This window comes from Apodemus sylvaticus, chromosome 13 (genome assembly GCF_947179515.1).
Source record: "Apodemus sylvaticus chromosome 13, mApoSyl1.1, whole genome shotgun sequence".
Lineage (NCBI taxonomy): Eukaryota > Metazoa > Chordata > Mammalia > Rodentia > Muridae > Apodemus > Apodemus sylvaticus.
Window position 1 is genome coordinate 8,179,916 of NC_067484.1, and position 21,228 is coordinate 8,201,143.

A 21,228-nucleotide genomic window follows, 5' to 3' on the forward strand; every position below is an offset into this window, starting at 1 on the left:
AGGTAGTGTTTGTCTTTGACAGTGAGGTGCATTTCTTGTATGCAGCAAAATGCTGGGTTCTTTTTCAGTGTCGTCTGTTAGTCTATGTCCTTTTATTAGGGAATTGAGTTCATTGATGTTAAGAAATATTAAGGAATAGTGATTGTTGCTTCCTGTTATTTTTGATGTAATTTTTATGTTTGTATGGTTATCTTCTTTTGGGTTTGTTGAAAGAAGATTACTTTCTTACGTTGTGTAGGGTGCAGTATCCCTACTTGTGTTGGCATTTTCCATCTATTATCCTTTATAGGGGTGTATTTATGGAAAGATATTGTGTAAATTTGGTTTTGTCATGGAATATCTTGGTTTCCCCATTTATGGTAATTGCGAGTTTTGCTGGGTATGGTAGTCTGGGCTGGCATTTTTGTTCTCTTAGGGTCTGTACGAGATCTGCCAAAGATCTTCTAGCTTTCATAGTCTCTGGTGAGAAGTCTGGTATAATTCTGATAGGCCTGCCTTTGTATGTTACTTGACCTATTTCTCTTGCTGTTTTTAATATTCTTTCGTTGTTTAGTGCATTTTGCATTTTGATTATTATTTGTCAGAAGGAATTTCTTTTCTGGTGCCATCTCTTTGGAGTCCTCTAGGCTTCTTGTATGTTCATGGGCATCTCTTTCTTTAGGTTAGGGAAGTTTTTTTCTATAATTTTGTTGAAGGTATTTACTGGCCCTTTAAGCTGGAAATCTTTTCTCTTCTATACCTATAATCTTTAGGTTTGGTTTTCTCATTGTGTCCTGGATTTCCTGGATGTTTTGGGTAGAAGCTTTTTGCATTTTGTGTTTTCTTTGACTGTTGTGTCAATGTTTTCTATGGTAACTTCTGCACCTGAGATTCTCTCTTCGTCACTTTTATTCTGCTGTTGATGCTTGTATCTAGGATCCTTGATTTCTTTTCTATGTTTTCTTTGTCCAGGGTTGTTTCCCTTTGTGATTTCCTTATTGATTCTACTTCCACTTTTAGATCCTGGATGATTTTTTTTCTTTTTTTTTTTTTTTCAGTTCCTTCACTTGTTTGTTTGTGTTTTCCTGTAATTCATTAAGGGACTGTTGTGTTTTCTCTTTCAGTGCTTCTACCTGTTGACCTATATTCTTCTGTATTTCTTTAAGGTAGTTATTTATGTTCTTCTTGAATTCCTCTATATGCATCATGAGATGTGATTTTAAATCCATATCTTGCTTTTCTGGTGTTTAGGTGTATCCAGGACTTGCTGAGAGAAATGGGTTCAGATGATGCCATGTTGCCTTGGTTTCTATTGGTAATGTTCTTATGTTTGCCTTTTGCCATCTGGATAGCTGGTCTTGCTGTTTCTGACTATGGCTTGTTCAGGTCCTGCAAGCCTGTGTATCAGTCCTCTGTGTAAGCAGGTGTGTAGGTACTCCAGGGAGACAAGCTCCCTTGTGGCAATATTTGTTTGTGTAACTCTGTCACCCAGGATTAGCTTTGGGAACAGATGGAAATCAGCAATCTCCTGTCCCTGGCCACCCCTGGGTTCTTGTGTCCTGAGGGTTTTGGGTGGGTTCCTCTGAGTACCAGGGATGGTGATACCTGCACTCCCAGGCCTATCCACACTCCTGGAAGGCTAGCTATCTCCTGGCGCCACCTGAGTATGCAGCCCTTTGGCCTAGGATGACCTCCAGCAGCTGACAGAAGAGGGAAGGCTCCCACCTGAGTGTTTCGGGCTTGAGGGTTCCTCTGAGCAGTAGGCATGATCCTACCTGCACTCTCAGGACAGTCTGCACTCCTGGGAGGCTAGTTATCTCCCTGCCTCTCATAAGTCTTTACTTTTCCATATTTTCTCACTTTTCCTTTCTCCCTTTTTCAAATAGATTTTCTCATACAGTACATCCTAATTATAGTTTCTATTCCCTCCACTCCTCCCAGTTCCTCCTTCTCTTCCCTCTAGATCTGCTCTTTTTCTGACTCTCATTTTAAAAAATCAGGCAAATTAAAAATAATAAGATAAAGCAAAAACTCTCATAATGAAGTTGGACAAGACAATCCTACAGAAGGAAAAGAGACCAAAGTGAAGACACAAGAGTCAAGGATCTAATTGTTCTTGCACTCTAAAGCTGTTAAATAAGCTGCTAAAATATATATGCAGAGGAGCTGGTGCAGGCCTGTGTAGGCCCTCTGCTTGCTACTTTAGGCTATGTGAGATTATATGTGAGATTGCCTTGCTTATATGATGCAGAGGCCCTTGTTCTGCTGGTGTCCTTCAACTTCTCTGGCTCTGACACTTTCTCTGCTTCCTCTTTGATATATTAAGCTACAATGGGAGAGATTTGAGGGAGACACCTCTTTTAAACTTTCTGTGTAAATCTAACTGAGTTTCTGCATCTACTCCCATATTCTGATGGAGAAAAGTTCTCTGATAATGACTGAATAAGGCACTGATCTATGCCTATAACAAGTATCATTAGGAATAATTCTATTGATGCTTTTTTTTTTAGAACAATAGTATTTAGTTTTTCAGCTGTTTAGATTCTTGGTTGTTGCTTATCCAAGCAATACTGGATATGGGTTTGCTCTCACACAGTATCCCTTAGGTCAAATCTGACATTGTTTGACTACTTCCATTGTCCTAGCATAACCTGTATGCAGGATAGGTTGTCAAAGATTTTTGTGGTTGGGTTGGTGTTTCCTTTTTTTTTTTTTTTTTTTTTTTTTTTTTTTTTTTTTTTTTGGTAACCTGCAGAGTGCATTTCTGCACCAGAGACATCAGAATATAGGGGTGAGGATTCCATACAGGCACTAGCTCCACTTCTCATAGTTAATAAGTTGTATGGGTATTGTCCTAGGCATTGGTACTCCATTGTCAGTTTGTAGAGAACAACCCATTGTCTTAGCAATAGTATGAGTTGTTTGGGAATTTCTTTGTGATCTATTTGGCAAAAAACTCAATTGAATGCAATCTAGTCCCACCATTATATGTCTGGATTGGTAAGGAGAGCTGACAAGTCAGTTGAGATTCCATATCCCCTATTCTTTTCAAATGTTATTCTATAACCACATTAATGAACTTTTAAATGTCTTTTTATTGCCTAGGATCTTGTACTATGAGCTCTCTCTTTTATTCTTATTATAACTTATTCATCCTGACGTGTGGAGGAATCACTATGTCCTAATCACACCCAACACTTCCTTGCTCTTATCTTTGAAGATTTATTTATTTTATGTATATGAGTATATTGTAGTTGTCTTTAGGCATACCAGAAGAGAGCACCAGATTACAGATGCTCAGATGCAGATGTTGTGAGCCACCATGTGGTTGCTGGGAGTTGAACTCAGGACCTTTGGAAGAGTAGTCAGTGCTCTTAACCACTGAGCCATCTCATCAGCCCCCACACCAAGCACAACTGAATAATTTACACCATGCTTAGGCCGATACTCAAAATAAGACCAGCCATGCCATAGGGACACATGTTATATTTGTGATATTCAGAAACAGAAAACAACTCAGATGTCTGACTACAGAAGAATGGATACAGAAAATGTGGTTCATTTACATAATGGAAGACTACTCAGTTACTGAGAACAAAGCTTCATGAGTTTTGTAGGCAAATGGATGGAAAGAGAAAATATCCTGAGTGTGAGGTAAGTAACTCGGATCCAAAAGGACATACATGGTATGTACTCACTAATATGTGGATATTAAATAAACAAGTACAGAATACCCAATATACAATCCACAGAGCTCAAGAAATCTAGCAAGCCAAAGGGCCCAAGTGAGGATGCTTCAATCCCATTTTGGAGGGAAAAGAAAGAAATGGGAGACAGAGTGGAGGGAGGGACTTGGGTGAGAGAGGGGACAGGGAGGTGAAAAGGGGAATATGATCAGGTATTGGGGGAGGAGGGAAACAGGAGTAAAACCCTGAAGACCAGCAGAAAGAATGGAAGCAGGCAACCTCAGGAGATTGGAGGTGGGGGGAAACCTCTAGAATGTACCAGAGACTAGGGAAGTGAGAAACTCTCAGACCTCAAAGGGAGGGACCTTAGATGAAGTGCCCAAAAGTGGGGAGAAGGAATTTGTATAGTCTACCTCCAGGACATCAAGTGGAAGGTTGGGGTTCCAATCCCATAGTCAACTCTGACCCATTATTGTTCCTGCTAAAAGTATTGCAGGAACAAAATGGAAATGAACATGAGAAAAAGAAGGTTCAGTGACTGGCCCAAATTGGAATCCATCTCATGGGGAAGCTCCAAGGCCTGACACTATTACTGATGCTACGGTGTGTTTACAGTCAGGAGCCTAGCTAGCATGGCTTCTTGCCAAGAGGACTGACAACTAGGTGAAAGAGTAAGATACAAATACCTAAACTCAACAAATGAACAGAATCAGGGACCCCTGTGGTTGAATTAGGGAAAGGCTGGAAGAAGCCAAGGAGGGTGACTCCATGGGAAGACCAGACATCTCAACTAACCTGGACCCCCAAGATCTCCCAGACAACAAGTCATCATATACAAGCTGGTCTGAGGACCCAGGCTCATATATAGCACAGGACTTCCTGGTCTGACCCCAGTGAGAGAAGATGCACTTAACCCTTGACAGACCTGAGGCCCTGGGAGTAGAGATTTCTCACAGGGTAGTGGTAAGGGGGGGTGGGACATCTTGGAGACAGGATGAGGAAGAATGGGATGAGGAGTAGTCAGTAGGTGGACTGGGAGGGGGATAATGACTAGCCTGTAAAAAATTATTTAATAATAATAATAGTAATAATGATAATAATAATTTCAAAAAAGAAAAAGGAACTAGAACAGAGCTGAGGTCAAGTGCAGAGGGCTATAGGAACTTGAGGCAAGGAGCCTTGGGAAAGTGGACAGGAGAAAGGATGGCTTCCTTGAGGAGAAGACAACAATGGACCGTGGAAGAATAAAATAAAAATTTGTTCAGTTTCTTCCAAAAAAAATCACAAGAATGGGAAGGGGAACTGACATGATAGCTACATTTGTAAGTAAATTTTCCAAGATTCTTCCAAGTTAGAACCGTCTTCCTATGCGGCAGATGCCACACTGAAGGTGGATTAGGGAAACTGAAAGTCCATAGCCATTGTTTGGTTGTGTTGTGGTTCAGGTTTGGAAGCATTTAAATTATTGATTATATTTGATACATCTGAGAGTATATGAAATATTGTAGATATAGCAATATTAAATATCCTTAAATATTTACATAGGTGAAATGAACACAGAAGGTTGATTTAAGGTGGATGATTGGACTTAAGCATTTGTATAAATAGTGCTGCTCAAATATATTTGATCAGAGTCAAATCTTTTCCTCTGCACATAAAAGGAACAGACAAATGTGTTCTTTCAATTTAGTCTGAAATAATAATGGGAGATATATTAGCATACACATTTAATATGCATTAGCTATGGTGCTTACTGAAGAACTTAATGACAGGTAATGAGCTACTTTGGCCTGTGCAGTAATGACAACTTAGAACTCTTCTGGTGGTCCAATTAAATGAGTTTATCCTGAACTAGCTCTTATTAAAAATTTCAGTCAGGGCTCAGGCCATGAAGCAACAATTCTAACTGCAGAGATCCACCTCTATCACTTCTTATGCAAATCTTTCTCCCATGTTTCATTCCAAGCTCTAAAGCAGACTGCTGCTACTGCTTCACCTCACTCTCTGCTCCTACTCTCAGTGGTCTAAGTAAATCCTGATAGAACACCCCATTCCCTCCTGTGGATCTTCTAACCCTCCATCCCAAGCCTATCTACATTTTCAGTTGTTAGCTTTCAATACCCAGAAACTTATTTTACCTCGAACCTTGAGTTGTCAGATGTATCAGTATCTCAGAAGAATTCCTTCCTAGGTAATACACAGTCACCATACCCTCTTAAGAACAAATGAAAGCAACAGAAATCAAAGAACAACACATTCACCCAACAAAGGCAAGGCCAGCTATAGACACTTGGGGTCACAATCTTCCCCAACCCATATATTTAGATGCAGTATAAAATCATAATCAATAGCAGCCAGGACACTAAGTCTCCAGTAAAGCCCAGAAACCCTACCACACAGAGTCAAAGAACTATGACATAGCTAATGCAGAAGACAAAGACCACTGAAATAGATCCACATAAATGGTAGAACTTTACTATTGTGTTATATAATTTTATATCTTTTATAATTTACTATCCTCTGTTTTATACATCTCATTGATGTAATGAATCATGCTGCTCACTGATTATGTACAAATTAAAACAAAACTCAAGACCAATTATCAGAATAACTATGAGAAAAAAAATTACTTCTGCAACAAATATATAATACAGTTTGCTCTGTGATCTGCTTGTCCACATCACTGAGATACTGCAGTCTTAACACTAAGGTAATGCTATTAGAAATAAAGCATCTGAAGTCTATGTATCAGAGGGTAGAACTTCATGAACAAAATTTGTGTGTTCACTGAAAATGCCCTAGGACCTTGCTTGTCTTCCCATCATGTTGAATACAACATTATGTTTTTTCTCATGAACTAAGAAATAGGTTCTTACTAGATAATGAAACTGTCCTTGACTTAGGACATCCAAGCTATCTTTCAGAACCAAAATTAATGCTGCTTAAAGACAATCAATAATCATCTGTTATAGTTCTCTGAGTAAGACATGATAACAAATTAAATAAAAGAATTATACATTCACTGGTTTATATCACATAGAAGGAAGGTAAAACCATGTTGATTTATTATTCTGTTAAAAGGAATGGAATTGTAAAAATATAACTTCCATTTTGATAAAAATACTTTGATAAAGCTGATAATATCTTGGTGCTAGTGAGTGACAGTATCAGTATTAATGCATAAATTATGGTTATAGCTACTAAAATAAATTATTCTTATTTAAAAATAACTTTATTGAATTTAGATTTTCATTTATATGTATGTAGATGCAGATTACTATTTAGAAAATAAGAAACAAATTGTCACATAGTCAGTAGATGACTTGTCTTAAAAATCATGCAAATATTCAGTGTTGTTTGCTGTTAACAAGGTGTTATATAGCATAAGTTTTAACAAGTATTATTAATCCAAGTACAAGAATCCAGTCTTATTATAAGTTCTTTCCTACAAAATGTAATTTTTTATGTATATTCAAGGTTTTGAGTAAATATTAAGTTATTTTCTTGAATTTTTGAAACCCTTTTATAGTCTAGATACATTTTTCTTAAAACAATAACAAAAAACTCTCTGGAATTTTCTACCAAGCTCTTTTGTATTTAATTTAGATTACAAAAGCACTTGAGCTGCATCGTTTAGTAACTCTTATTTCACACTCAATAAACTTCACTTTCTGTTGTCAAGGCCATAACAGCATTAGTCAATTTAAAAAAAAAAACTTAATTGGATATTTTATTTATTTACATTTCAAATGTTATCCCCTTTCTCTGATTTCCCTCTGGAAAACACCTATCTAAACCTCCCTCTGCCTACCCCACCCACACACTCCCACTTCACCACCCTGGCATTTTCCTACACTTGGGTATGGAGCCTTCAGAGCACCAAGGGCTTCTCCTCTTACTGATGCCCAACAAGGTCATTCTCTGTTACATATTTTGCTGGAGCCATAGGTCCCTCCATGTGTAGTCTTTGGTTGGTGGTCTAGACTCTGGAAGTGCTGGGGGATCTGACTGGTTGATATTGTTGTTCTTGGAAACCCCTTCAGTTCCTTGAGTCCTTTCTATAACGCCTCCATTGGGGAACCCCATGCTCAGTCCAATGGTTGGCCACAAGCATCTATCTCTGCATTTCTCAGAGTCTGTTTGTCTGGAATTAGAAAATATCCTGAGTGAGGTAACCTAGTCATAAAAGAACACACATGGTATACACTGACTGATAAGTGGATATTAGCCCAAAAGCTCGAAATGCCCAAGACACAATTCACAGACCACATGAAACTCAAGAAGAAGGACCAAAGAGTGAATGCTTCAGTTCTTCTTAGAAGTTGCAATAAAATACTCAAGGGAGGAAATACTGAAACAAAGTATAGAGTAGTGACTGAAGAAAAGGCCATCCAGAGACTGTCCCACCTGGGAATCCATCTCACTTACAGACACCAAACCCAGACTCTGTAGTGGATGACAAGAAGTGCTTGTTGACAGAAGCCTGATATAATTTTTTTTTAGGTTTTCATTTTTCTACTTTCCTTTTATTTCTATTTTTTAATTTTTTTCTTTTGAGGACACCAGATATGAGAACTAAACAAGTTACCCTAAATGAACTTCAAATTCCATTTACTGCCTTTGCAGTAAAAATGACCACATTTGGTAAGTCTCAAAAGCAAAGTGTTCATATAAGCATATGAAATGCTTAGGGATGAGGACTTTCCTGTGTTATACTGATGTCATCCTGAATGTGGCCCAGTATTAGTGTCTTAGTTTTTGTGGATTTCATTTGTGGTAGTCTTACACTAGAAACCTTGCTTTGATTTATGAAGGTTCATTCATATGGCCATTTTTCTTATCTTTTCAGCCTGGTGGTCAGATGAATTTTATAATAGGAACAAGTATTTCCAATAGCCGGCCATCTGGAATAGCATGCTTATCTCTCTTCTGTGGATGTTTAAACATCCACATTAATATCTAGTCCTGAAAAGATTCTTGTCTTTTCAGGACAAAGATACCAGATGCTTCTTCCTGTAGCCTGCATCCTATGCAATTGACAAGGTATATATTCAATAAAATTGGGCTCTATTCACTGTGATAATTTAGATTTCAAAAGTAAATGATCTTTAAACCTTTCTTAAAGTTGTTTTTTAGTATGTCTGGGATAGAAAAAAGGTTTCATTGATTTTCTAGCATGATGAGATTATTGACTTTGTAATTTACTTTATGAATAATAATGCTCTCATTGGTGTTTCTTTAGCTGTTTGCTTTTGATAACTTTTCTTATTTTGAATAAAAGACCATCTGTAACTTTTATTTACTTAAATTGTCTCAAAGTGAATTGATATCCTGAACCTATATAAAATTTTTCAACCGTATTAATATTTAGAAAGTATTTAGAACACAACTACTAAAATTATGATGTAGGAAGTGGACTCAAGTGACTAAAGCATTTGCCATAAAAGACTCAATGGTGGATGATGAATCTCACCCACATAAATGCCAGGCAGCAAAATTCTACAGCACATGAGATGCAAGGGTTCCCAAGTACAGACTGCCTGGTTAAAATAGGCAACTTAGCAACCCTTGCTTTAAGGAAGGTCTATCACAATATATAAGGTAGACTGAGATTGAGGAAAACAGCTGGGCTCAACCTTTCATGTCATTGATACACTGATGTGCCCACACATATAATAGAACACTACTTCCACTCCCTTACACACAAAACACTCATCACATGCATGTGTGTGCCCATACACACACACATACACACACACACACACACACACACACACACACACACCCCATAGATACAGACAAAAATCTATTCAATTTAAATTAGGTGATGCTGAGAGAAAATTAGACACTTTTAGAGACTAAAAATGTTTTAAAAGAAGCAACATAGTTACACACTTTTGTTTTAGTGCAATATTTAGACCAAATTTTGATGCATAGATTAAATTTATGCATTATAAATTTAGAGCAAATATTTAAGGCATACATTTGTTAATACCAAATACCAAGAACCTTCATGTTGCCCATATAAACATATAGAGAAATTTAACTCTTTAAATAAACAGGTAGGCTTTCTTCTTAATTTTAGAAAAATCTAAATAAAATAATCAAATCAAGGATTTAATTTTTACAATGCTCTGGTGAATTGCAGCTTATATAGGAATAAGTCTATTATATCTATCAGGTAACAGCTTATTTGGGAAGAATAAAGGGTCTAATATTAGCTATGAATAATAATGGTAATAAGCAACACATATTAAGACAGTTTATATACATTTAGAAAAGATAAACTTAAGCTATTTTCTATAACCAAACGACAAGGACTATGGCAATAGCTAATAATGGTCATAATACCCCATATCACACAAAAATCATTAATTTTTACCTAAATCTATTTTCTGCTTTCCTCATGCAAAATTAATAGATTGGAATCCATTCCTTTTTCATTCATAATTCTTTTGTCAATACCAGTAAAAAGGAAAAAGAACATCTAGAGATATGTCTGTTCTAAAGAAATCTATAAGAGTTATTAAAGGAGAGCTGGAAGAGCTGGCAGAGCAGAGATTTCTCTATGATCATGATATTTTACTACATAATTTAAACCTGCAGCCTACACAGACTATTAATCTATTGGCGATTTGAGTTGTATGGCATTGTGGGAAGAGTAGATCCAATCTGTGGAAAACAGGGTCATAACTGCTTTCATAGACAAGAGAGTGGTGTCTGCTTCTATCCTTTCTTGCTTCCCTTTGTAAAACTACTGTCCAGCAACTCATGCAGAAAGGCAGTTCAGTGAGGCATGGTGATTGACAAGGGGTTAATTTTTCAAGTATTTTGCTATGGAAATGGGAAGTCAACAATTATATTCAATTCCAAATTTGCTGAAACCATACAATAGACATCCAAGAATTTTGCCTACTACTTAACTTGAAGAAGAAAACAAACAAAACAAGACAAAGTCCCAAAGCTCATCATTAACTTTCTTAGTCAGCTAACAAAATTCAAAATGGAAGAATTTTTATGAGAATAATTATGTATATAAGTGTCTGTATTTTTTGTATATGTTGGTACGATGTAGTGTACCTGCAAGTGTATGAATAGTCTTGACTACTCAATGAACTTCAAGTACCCATCTGCTTACCAATCTTTGTGTGAGTGCCAATGTTAAAGGTGTATACTGCCACACTAAGCCTGTGAAATGGATTCTGAGAATACCAACTTAAGTATCCATGCATGTAAGACAATCATTTTTCCAACTGAATTGTCTTCATTGCTGCAGAGTGATCTTTTATAAGCATTCTGCCTTGGGTAAAGTCTTATAAGATCACATATTACAGATGGGAAATGAGTGGACTAAAAAGTGTTTGTTTATCATGAGCAAGGCCTTGTGGGCTTATTATCAAGAAATGTTGAAAAATGAATCAATGAATGAACACATTAATGAAATCATTTATTTACAGCTACATAATCCATAAAAATAAGAGTAAAATATCTCATTAACTTGTTTAAAGATTAAGAAGAAAAATGATCATTTCATGTCATGTCATTAGGAAGTTTGTAACAATGAAGACATGATCTTATGTTTTTCTATCTCTGTGTTTCTTAACCACAAATATTATAAGATTATATTTAGGCAAATCTGTACCATGATGATTTTTAAATTTTATTTCTATTATTTTTGGAGTTTAGGATGGAATTATCATTTCCCTTATTCCCTTCTGCTACTAAATCTCCCATATAGCAGTTATTGTATTCCTTCAAATTCATAAACCCCCTTTTAACTTTTTTCTATTAATTGATTTATTCACTTTACATCCAGATCAAAGCCTCCCCTCTCCTCCCAGTCCCTATTTTACACGTCCCCTCCCACACACTCCTTCCCCTTCATTCCTGAGAAGGGCAAGATTTCCACCCTGACAACTCAAGTCACTCCAGCACTAGCTACATCCTTTCACACTGATGCTAGCCAAGACAGCCCAATTATGGGGACAGGATCCACAGGCAGGCAATTGAGGCAAGGATATTTCCTGCTTCAGTTGTTGGGGGACCTGCATGAAGACAAAACTGCATATCAGCTGCATATGTGTGTGGGGTGCTACGTCTAGCTCTTATATGTTCTTTGGTTGGTGGTTCAATCTGGCAGCCCTCAAGAATTGAGGTTAGTTGACTCTGTTGGTCTACCTGTAGAGACTTTATCCCCTCCAGGTTCCTCAATCCTTCCACCAGCTCTTCGACAAAATTCCCCAAGTTCCTTCTAATGTTTGGCTGTGGATCAGTTTCTATCAACTGTTGGGTGGAGCCTCTCAGAGAGCAGTTATCCTAGGCTCCAATCTACAAGAGTAAAAGAGTATCACTAACAGTGTCAGGGATTGTTTCTGGCACATAAGGTAGTTCTCAAGTTCTTTAAGTTATTGTTTGGCTATTCTCTCAGTCTATATTTCATCTTTGTGCCTGAACTTCTTGTACACAGGACAAATTTTTAGTTGAAGTTTTTATGGGTGAAGTGGTGTGCTAATTTCTCCACTGGGATAAGTTCCTGCCTGGCCATAGGAGGTGGCCACTTAGGACTTTCTTCCAGGCATCTAAGTTGAGGGTCTTATAGCCCACACCCACAGTGACACACCTACCCCAACATGGCCAAACCTTCTAGTAGTGCTGCTGTCTTGGCTACAAATATAAAAAAACATAATGACTACTCAGCTATTGACAGCTGCCATGGTACCAAGAATCAGGTGTAGGCCTGGGGAACTGACAAAAGACACAGACTCGGGTCATTCAGTAAGGAGAATTCCAAAGCTTTACTTGAGGCTCAGCAACCTGTACTTGAAGCCAGGTGAAAAACAACAGGAAAACATAATCATAGCCATATGTCAGGCACCTGGTAAGTCCCTACCACACAGGGAGGTAAAACATAAATCAAACTAAGCCAGAGGATATTCCGCTCTCAGTAAACCTGTGCAAATAGCTCAGTGGAGGGTGTTGAGCTAAGCTCACGATGCCCGACCAGTTCCTCTTGTTTATTTCATGAGAGGAAATCATTTGAAATGTACATGAAGAATATATATAATAAAAAAAATAAAATAAAATTTTTATATAATTTTTCACATACAAAAAAAAGCAAGAAAAAGAAGAAGAAGGAATAGCGTCTGTCTTAGGTCAGCTTTCATCCGTCCAACTCCCATTACCAGTCTCTGGGAATCTCTGCCAGTCCCAGAGTACCTGTCTTAGGTTGGTGTGGATTGCAAAGGAGTTACCTGTCATAGATTATTCACAATATAGGCTGAACCAAATTTGAGCCAATGGATTGTCCTGTGCCAAAAACATAAGCACTTGTTTATTTACTGCTCTGGACTGGTTTTGTTGTTTGTGTATATGATTTAGAAGGAACAATCCCAATGTGTCAGCTCCACATGTTAAGCACCCTTGTGCCATGAACCCAGCTCATTCTTTAATCAGGGGCAGCAGCAATGCCAGTGTCTCTCTTATGGTGATACAAGGTGACAGGGAGTCTTCCTTCATCATTTTTGAGGCATAGGCACAATTCCAGGAATTTTCATGACCACAGCAGCATTTTCATACTCTCATCAGTTTGTCAATACACACAATGTTAGGGACAGTTCAATTTCTTGTCTTCTTCCTGTTCATTAGAGACTTTCCAAACTACAGAAAAGAATGGGGCTAAAACACATGATTTAGTATTCAAGGAAACATTGCAAAGCACAAGAGAGGAACCAAAAATGAAGTTCTATCTAACACCTATTACTATTTTTAATGAAGCATAAACTATTCTGTAATATAAAATGTAAGGTAATATTACTCCATTCTACTTCTAATTTAGCTGCAGCCTTCCCCATAGTCCTATTAGTAGAAACCACAACTGGCCACACAGTACTACTTATCCCCACTGGCATCCGGACTGGTGGATTTTCCACGAAGCTCCAGAAAGTTTCTGTCTGCACTGGTGTCCATAATGACAGGATGCACACAGCACTCAGGAACCCAGATAGAACATTCTGCATCTTTAGGAAATATACAAATAGAACCTCTCATTCTGACTTGGTAAGGAAACCATTCCCAGTTGATTTACTCTGAAGCAGATCATCGTATGTATGGTATCTCTCCTTGGACTCTCAACCTTAGAAAGAAAAGCAGAAGAGAATGGAGAAACTACCAGCATAAAAGGTATTATCTGAGAAAAATTGACCAAGATTCTGGCATTGCTGTTCAACAAGCATGGGCTCAGGGAAGGGAGAAGACTCCAAGAGCAGACTACCCTGTGCCTTGTGTGGTATCCTAAGAGGCTGTGGTGAAGTGTCTTTCATAGTAGGTGACTACAGGCAGGAGGAGCCTTGACATGGTTTACAAAGTCCATTGTTTCTCTGTCATTCCTTTCACTTTGTTTCTTGTTTCATGTGGGGAATGCATTTTCCCCAACACATTGTTCTCCTTTTACCAGCAAGATTTTCTTGGAATGATCCGGTTAGGAGCTCCTCTCTTTCCTGATATCGGTAGGTCCTCTACTTGACAGTGCCTGAGCTGCCACAGTACCATTGAGAGAAGACACAGACTTGGGTCATTCAGTAAGTAGAATGCTGAAGCTTTACTGAGGGATCAGCAATTCATACTTAAGGCTGGGAGAAAAACAACAGGAAAAAACAATCACAGCCATAGGTCAAGCACCTGGGAAGTCCCTACCACACTGGGCAGGAAAACAGAAATAAAACTAAACTACAGCATGTTCTGCTCTCAGGAAACTGTGCAAACAGCTCAGCAGAGAGTGAGCTAAGCTTACAAAGCCCAAGAAGCTAACAAAATCAGGGACATCATGAAATTTGCATGCAAATGGATAGACCTGTAATATGTCATCCTAGTTGAACTAACCCAGGTCCCAAAGACATGCAAGGTATGGCTTCACATATAAATGGATATGAGACATAAATTACAGGATATGCATGCTAAACTCTATAGAAACAAAGAAGCTAAATATCAAGGAGGGCCTTAGGAAGCTCTCAGGCTTCTCACTGAAAGTGGAAATAAAATTGTTTTTGGAGCTTGATGGAGAGAAATTGGTGGAAGAGGGAATTGGAAGTGGAAAGGAAAGGTCAGATGCAGGGAGAGCGGAGGATAGACGATGAATAGAGTTAATGAAAATTGGCAGGAGACATGTCTAATAGTAGAGACCTGGGATGGGGAAGGCTCCAGGAAGTCTATGAGGGGGACTCAGCTCTGCTTGACTGTGTCTGCCTAGATGCTTCCACTTTGATGATACTGTACTAAACCTCTGAACCTCTGAAGCCAGCCCCAATTAAATAAGACTTGCCTTGGTCATGGTGTCTGTTCACACCAGTAAACACTAACTGCAACAGAAGTTGGTACCAGGGACTGGGGTATTGCTGTGATAGGCCTGGCCATACTTTTGTTTGGAAGAGTGTGGATTTGAAGATTTTGGTTTGGAAAGCAGTAAAATGCATTAAGTGGAGCTTAGTGGGCCAACCTAGTAGGTATATGGAAGATTGTGTTGCTGAGAATGATTTGAATTATTCAGGCCAAGAAGTTTTAGTGAATAATTTCACTATGTTTTCTAGGGACCACTTCTTGTGGTATTTTGGTGAAGATTATGGCTGCTTTTTGTCATTGTCTGAAGAATTTTCTCAAGTATAAGATAAAGAGACATATAACTGCATTGACAACAGAAGTTTAATAAAAAAAAAAAACAGTAGAGACTTTGTTCTCCAGTTAAGTCTCATGAAGAACATTTTGAACAAGCATAGCAAGATTAGAAAGGAAAAATATAAAATATATGGTTAAAATATTAAAAGTGCAGGATGAAGTAAAATGAAGCTGAATTGTATGTTCTAGGAAATAACAGGTTAAAAGATATTGGGGTAAGATTCAATCTAGCTAAATTTAGATCCAGGCATGGTGGTATACACCTTTAATTCCAGAAGACAAAGACAAACAGATCTCTGAGCTTAAGGATAATCTGGGTAAAAGCAGGTTCAAGTTGAAGTAAAGCTTAAATCTAGGCATGCTGGTACACACCTTTATAAGACACAGGTGTAACCAGCATTACAAGAGACAAATCCCAGCAGATCTCTGAGTTCAAGGTCAATCTCCAGAGCAAGTTATAGGAAAGAAAAACTTAGGCAGTGAGGAAGTTGAAAAACAGAAAACTGGTAATAGAATAAAGGGGGTCATGTTCCAGTCCAAGCAAGCATCAGAATATGACACCTTTGACCATGTGGCTCTGGCTTTAGAATGAAAAATAAAAGTGACTACTGAGACAGTTGATGCTGGTTAGCTGGAGCTAAGAAATTGGTAGTGATTAAGAAGATACCAGAATCACTGAGGTGAAATCTTCTGGAAAGTGTTTTCTGAGAGCACAAAGAAGCTGTGTTCCAAAGATAGCCAAGGTTATACAACCTGTTTCAGCTGTACTTGGTAATGTTTGAGAATCATCCAGGTGATACTGGTTTTGAAGTTATAAAGGTGTCATGAAGAGTAGCTGAGACTTGGCAGTATGAGAAGCCATGGAAGGCCATTGGTGAAGGTGTAGCCTCAGTTGCAGTTGTTGGCCCAGGACTGAAGCAGTCATGGAAAGGAGTTAAGGCTTGGTACCATGAAAAGAGCCTGTGAGAGGCTATTGGTGAAGCCAAGTTGCAGCCCCAGTATATTAGAGATACCAGTACCATGGCATGATTATCAACAACAGCAGCAGCAGTAGAGTGAATCAACCTGAGCTTAGAATACTACAGAGGGCAGAGCTGGAGAAGTGACCCCAGCTTTTTGGAAGAGCCCAGAAGATCATGTATGGATCCAGCCAGTGAAACAAGAAACTGTAACATGGAAGTTGCCTTGCAGACACCAATATTTTCAAGATTTCAAAGCCATAGTATATCTCCTGAAGAGTGCTGCTAACAAGGAGTAAAACCAGCCCAGCTGAAAGACGTTTGTTGCAGTCAACAAAGATGAAAAAGGAGTTGGAGATCTGAAGACCACTTTGATATCAGGCAGGGAGTGTGGGACTGTGTAAGGTAGCTTGGTTCCCAGTTGAGCTAAAGCAAGAATCCTTGGAGACACTGATGGGATTATAGGAGTTTTACCTATTCCAAGGCACCAGGCCCCTATCACTAGCCACAGAACCCCACCCCATAGATTTGTGTCCATCAGTCATGAAAGAGCAACTCCCCAAACCCCTCTATATGTAGAGGACTTGACCTGTAGTCATATAGGCTCAAGACAGATCTCCATTTTAATAAGGTACCTAAAGGCCTGGAGGGCTTAGCCAATAAGGTTTTCTTCCCAGACATTCCTCCCTGAAGAAAAGTATTTAACCTCAGACCCCACTGAAAAAGGGGGTATGGTTTTATTCATCCACTTCCCATCATGACAATAAATCGTTTTTCCCCTTTTTGTTAATCAGCTGTTCTTTATTTACATTTCAAATATTATCTTCTTTCCTCTGCTACCCATGTGACTGGATTCATGGGTTTCTCCATGTGTATACTTTGGTTGGTGGTTAAGTCCCTGGGAACTCTGGGGGTAGTGGTTGGTTTATATTGCTGTTCCTCCTATGGGGATGCAAATGCCTTCATCTCCTTGGGTCCTTTCTCTAGCTTCTCCATTGGAGACCCAGTGCTCAGTTCAATGGTTGACTGGGAACATTTTATTTATCAGACACTGTCAGGGTCTCTCAGGAGACAGATACTTCAGGCTCCTGTCAGCTAGCACTTGTTGGCATTCACAATAATGTCTGGGTGTGGTAACTGTATATGGGATGGATTCCCAGGTGGTGCAGTCTCTGACTAGTCTTTCCCTCAGTCTCTGCTCCACACTGTGTCTCTGTATTTCTTCTCATGGGTATTTTGTACTGTGTCTAATCAGGACCAAATTATCCACACTTTGGTCTTCCTTCTTCTTGAGCTTCATGTGGTATGTGGAGTATATCTTGGGTATTCTGAACTTCTGGACTAATATCCACTTAACAGTGAGTGCATATCATGTGTGTTCTTGTATGATTGGGTTACCTCACTCAGGATGATATTTTCTAGTTTCATCCATTTGCCTAAGAATTTCATGAATTTATTGTTTTTAATAGCAGAATAGTACTCCATTATGTAAATGTACCACATTTTCTGTAGCCATTCCTCTGTTGAGGGACATTTGGGTTCTTTCCAGCTTTTGGCTACTATAAATATGGCTGCTATGAACATAGTGGGGCATGTGTCCATATTACATGTTGGAGCATCTTCTGGGTATTTGCCCAGGAGTGGCATAGCTGGGTCCTATTACTATGTCCAGTTTTCTGAGGAACTGCCAAACTGATTTCCATAATGGTTTTATTGACTTGCAATCCCAACAGTGGAGGAGCATTCCTCTTTCTCCACATCCTCAACAGAATCTACTGTCCCCTGAGTTTTTGATCTTAGCCATTATGACTAGAGTGAGGTAAAATCTCAAGGTTGTTCTGGTTTGCATTTCCCTGATGACTAAGGATGTCAAACATGTCTTTAGGTGCTTCTCAGTCATTTGATATTCCTCAGGTGAAAATTTTTTGTTTAGCTCTGTACCCCATTTTTATATAGGGTTATTTGGCTCTTTGGAATCTAACTTCTTGAGTCTTTGTATATATTGGAAATTAGCCCTCTGTCAGATGTAGGGGCTGACAGAGGTGAAGATCTTTTCCCAATTTTTTGGTCACCATTTGTCCTATTGACCTTTACCTTACAGAAACTTTGTAATTTTATGAGGTCCTATTTGTCAATTCTTGGTCTTAGAGCATAAGATATTGGTGTTCTGTTCAGAAACTTTTCCCCTGTGCCCATGTCCTCAAGGGTCTTCCCCAGTTTCTTTTCTATTAGTTTCAGTGTGTCTGGTTTTATGTGGAGGTCCTTGATCCACATGGAGTTTAGCTTAGTACAAGGAGATAAGAATGGATTGATTTGCATTCTTCTGCATGCTAACCTCCGTTGAATCAGCACCATTTTTTGAAAAGGTTATCTTTTTTTCCAATGGATGTTTTATCTCCTTTGTTAAAGATCAAGTGACCATAGGTGTATGGGTACATTTCTGGGTCTACAATTCTATTACATTGATCTACCTGCCTGTCACTCTCCCAATACCCAGATGGTTTTAGTGCAAAATTCTATCAGACCTAACACCATTACTCTTTAAACTATTACACAAAATAGAAACAGAAGGAATACTACCCAACTTGTTCTATGAAGCCACAATTACACTGATACAAAAACCACACAAAGATCCAACAAAGAAAGAGAACTTCAGACCAATTTCCCTTATGAGTATCAATAAAAAAGTACTCAATAAAATTCTTGCCAGCCAAATCCAAGAATGTATCAAAATGATCATTCAGTATGATCAAGTAGGCTTCTTCCCAGGGATGCAGGGATAGTTCAATATAAGGAAATTCATCAATGCAATCCACTACATAAACAAACTTGAAGAAGAAAACCACATAGACATTTAATTAGATTCTGAAAAAGCCTTTGACAAAATCCAGCATCCTTTCATACTAAAAGTCTTGGAAAGAACAGAAATTAAAGACCCATACCTTAACATAGTAAAAGCAATATACAGCAAACCAGTAGCCAACATCAAACTAGATGGAAAGAAACGTGAAGCAATCCTACTAAAATCAGGGACTAGACAAGGCTGCCCCCTCTCTCCATATCTTTTCAATATAGTTCTTGAAGTTCTAGCTAGAGCAATTAGACAACATAAGGAGGTCAAAGGGATACAAATTGGAAAGGAAGAAATCAAACTATCACTATTTACAGATGATATGTTAGTATACTTAAGTGACCTGAAAAACTCCACCAGAGAACTCCTACAGCTGATAAACAACTTCAGCAAAGTGGCTGGTTATAAAGTTAACTCAAACAAATGAGTAGCCTTCCTATACTCAAAGGATAAGGAGGCTGAGAAAGAAGTTAGGGAAATGACACCTTTCACAATAGACACAAACAATATAAAGTATCTTCATGTGACTCTAGCCAAACAAGTGAGAGATCTGTATGACAAGAACTTCAAGTCTCTGAAGAAGGAAATCGAAGAAGACTTTAGAAAATGGAAAAAAATCTTCCATGATTGTAGATTGGCAGGATCAATATAGTAAAATGGGCCATCTTGCCAAAAGCAACATACAGATTCAATGCAATCCCCATCAAAATCCCCACTCAGTTCTTCATAGACTTACAAAGAGCAATTTTCAAATTCATCTGAAATAACAAAAAAAAAAACCAAGGACAGATAAAACTATTCTCAACAGTAAAAGAACTTCTGGGGTAATCAGTATCCCAGACCTCAAGCAGTACTACAGAGCAATAGGGTTGAAAAATGCATGGTATTGATACACTAAATTTAATAAAGAGAATATGGGGCATAGCATTGGTACAGGAGACAACTTTCTGAACAGAACACCAATGGTTCAGGCTATAAGACCACAAATTGATAAATGGAATCTGATGAAATTGAAAAGCTTCTGTAAGGCAAAGGACACCATCCATAGGAAAAATGGCAGCCTAGATATTGGGAAAAGACCTTGATCAGCTACATAATATTGAGGGAAATTATCCAAAAAATATATAAAAACTTAAGATGTTATACACACCAGCAAACCAAATAACCTAATTAAAAATTGAAGTACAGAGCTGAACAGAATATTCTCAACAGAGGAATCTCTAATGTTCTAGAGGGACTTCAAGAAATTTTCAATGTCTTTGTTCATTATGGCAATGCCAATAAAAAATAACTCTGAGATTTGACCTTGCCCCCATGTAAATGGCTAAGATTAAAAAAAAAAAACCTCAAAGGAGAGGACATGCTGGCAAGTATGTGGAAAAGGGGGAACACTCCTTCAATGCTGATAGGAGTACAAATTTGTACAACCACTCTGGAAATCAATTTGGAGATTTCTCAGAAAATTGAGAAGAGTTCTAGTTCAAGACCCAGCAGTACCATTCCTAGGCTTATACCCAAAATGTGGTCCATCATCCCACAAGTACACTTGTTCCACTATGTTCATAGCAGCTTTATTTGTGAAAGCCAGAAACTGGAAACAACCCAGATGTCCCTCTACTTAAGAATGGATAAAGAAAATGTTTCATTTACAGAATGGAATACTTCTGTATTAGTTGGTGTTTTATTGCTGTGAACAGACACCATGAACAAGGCAAGTGTTATTTAATTAGGACTGGCTTACATGTTCAGAGGTTTAACCAGGATCATCAGGGTGGGAGCACAGTAGCTTCCAAGCAGACATGGTCAGGTAGAGGTAAGTGTTGTACTTCTTCATCTGAAGGCTGCAAAATACTGTCTTCCAGGCAGCTAGGATGAGGGTCCTACAGCCCACACCCACAGTGATACGCCTACTCCAACAGGGCCACACTGCCTAATAGTGCCACTCCCTTGACTAAGCATATACAAACCATCACATTCCACTCTCTGGCCCTTATAGGCTTGTTCAAACACAGGAGTCTATGGGGGGCATACCTAATCATAGCATAATGTAAAATACAGTTATTCCAACTTCAAAAGTCCCCATAGT